This window comes from Camelina sativa, chromosome 16 (assembly GCF_000633955.1).
Source record: "Camelina sativa cultivar DH55 chromosome 16, Cs, whole genome shotgun sequence".
NCBI lineage: Eukaryota > Viridiplantae > Streptophyta > Magnoliopsida > Brassicales > Brassicaceae > Camelina > Camelina sativa.
This window is the reverse complement of record NC_025700.1, coordinates 15,188,487-15,191,096: the sequence shown is the minus strand read 5'-3', so window position 1 is coordinate 15,191,096 and position 2,610 is coordinate 15,188,487. Positions and strand designations below refer to the sequence as shown.

The window sequence follows — 2,610 nt, the reverse complement described above, 5'->3', positions numbered from 1 at the left end:
GGGGGGGGGGGGGGGTAGCCATGGCTTTTGGTTTTCCTAGGTGAAAGCCAATGACACCAAGTCTGAAGAAACTCCAAGTTCATCATCTCCTCCACATGATGACTCCTCTGAAACTGCATCATCACAACCCAGGTACTCTTCTCTTTAAACACACTAGATTCCATTTACGTAGCTTGGTTTGGAACCATCTTGATTTATGGTAGCTTAATTTGTTGATACATACATCATAAAACGAGTTAGGGAATGTTATACATTTGAATTTTGCATTTCTATGGCAAAAGGCTTGTGTTTGTGATAGTACTAAAGAAGTTACAGCGGCTTAATTCTTCTTAGCTACAGGCTAGTGTTTCTATTCTAGCCAAGGACTGAATGTAGCAGATTAAGAGTTTTAAGTTGGTTAAGAGGGAGCAGATAGTGAGTTCTGTCTGGGTTTTGTAAAGGTGGTCTGAGCATATTGTTCTGGGAGTTGGATTTTCTAGGCTTTGTTGTTAGGGCAGTTGGTTGAGAGTTCTGTCTCTTTGGGTGAATTGGAATAAGAAAAGCAGTTGAATAGTTCTGTCTCTTTGTTCGTTTGTATCAAGGTAGTTGGTTTTATGACCCGGGAGGACCTCTGTACATGGACAACTCTTTCCCTGTCCTGACGCAGATGCAGAAATGCCAGGGAAATGGAAGACCTGGCAAGGGATATGCTCTTGAAGGTGTCACAAAACTAAAGCTGCATCTTCCTGATGATTTGGTCTGCCTTTCGGTTAGATTAATCTCTTCAGTTCTCAGTTTCTTCTATATGTCTTGTGTGTTAAGTATTCTACCTTTCACTTTTACAGAAGTTTTTTAAAAATTTAAAATTTTAGATCCTTAATAGGTGTAATAAATAATAAACCTTCAACTTTTGATCCAAGTATCCAACCATTGGAGATGCTCTAAAAGTTTTTTTTTTATAATGGCCATTATTGCCACGGCCCCTAATAGAAACAAAATCCAAAATCCTTTATTCCAAAACATTTAACTTATACATAAAGAGTCTTGGCTTTAAAAACAATAACATTAACATATATTTACAAACCCATAAAAACTGAAATTGAAACTGTAAAAACCTTTTAACTCCCTTCTTCGTTCGTTCATTACGCCGAATCTTCTTCTTCTTCTTTAATCTCCGGTAAATATTTGCTGCCTCTTTCTTCGAAATTGTGAGGTTAATCCCTTTCTTATTGATTTACTTGTAATCCTCTTCACCATCTCTAGCTAGGGTTCTTCCTCGTTTTCGTTTCCTCCTCTTTACAATCTCTCGCTCCCTCTCGTTTGCTTCGTCTTCACCTTCTACTCGCCATCACTAATACGACTTAAAGTTCTCGATTTATATATTGCAAAAAGATTCTTTGGATGTCTCACTGTCATGATCTTTTGTACTTTATTTTGCTTTGGTTTCAATTTTGGGTTGAACTAGTGTTGTTGCTTTAATGTTTGCTTGTGTTAATAGTGATTATAATTTGTAATCTGTTTTTGGGGGTGTGACTGTGCTTATCAAACCTAGATTTTTTTATTGTTTCGTATTTTACTCTGCTTCTTAGTTGGCGGCCTCTCGTAAAAAAACCCTAGGGTGAAGAAGATGAGTGTTAAAGAAGAAACCTCAGCAAACTCTAAGGAGCTCTTCCTCAAGATTGGTTTGGATGAGGAAACCGCAAGCAACATCCGCAGCAAAACTATTACTTCTGATCTCACTGACATCATCTACGAGGTTCTCTTTTATCACCCCATAAGAAACGCTACTCAACTTGATATATCAGATTGGTCGTCTCTCCAATATTTCTCCTCAAAGTCTACTGACTTCTTAGGTTTTTTGTGCAGGCAGGTGTGTCTGATGGATGTGACAGAACTATTGGGAATCTACTTTACTCTGTGAGTTAATCTAAACCCTAATATACTGTAGTTTGTTTGCCAATAATGGTGGTAGAAGCTTACTAATGGTGGCAATGATGTTTTGTTAGGTTGCAACTAGGTTTCCTATAGGTTCTTTTGTGCATCGTTCAGAAGCTCTTGTGCATCGTTCAGAGTTGATCAAATACATCATGTCCTCTAAGGTTTGTTTTCATCAGTTTACATGATCTGTTTTTTTCTCTCTCTTTTTCATATATATATATATATATATATATATAACTAAACGTGTTTTGGTTTTCCTGTGTATTATCACATCTGCAGATTAAGTTACCAGCACAAATGGATGCTGCATTAAAGTATTTTAAGGATGTTGATTCTAATGGCTTCAACCTGAAAGAATTTGAAGAAGCATGTGGTGTCGGTATGAAAATCTTTCCGATGCAATCATGAGCACTAAGTGTATATTATTAAGCCAGTGACGACAAGTACTCGAAGTTACGTTGATAGTTTCATTTGATGTTATATATTGGAACAAGGGGTTGTAGTTTCAGCTGAAGATATTGAGAAAACTGTTAGTGACGTCTTTGAAGAGAACAAGAAAACAATATTGGAGAACCGTTACCGAGAAGGTTGGTCTTTACATAATTGATCTTGTTGCTCTCCTATTTGATTTTTTTTTTTAACTTCTCACAGAACGTGATGCATTTATGTTTCTTTTTTTTTTTTTTTTTTTTT

At 36.6% G+C, this 2,610-nt stretch overlaps 1 pseudogene; it reads left to right on the top strand.

The window, feature by feature from the left end:
• The window catches only part of LOC104750649, a 6,773-nt pseudogene continuing 4,176 nt past the window's right edge, over window positions 14-2,610 (top strand).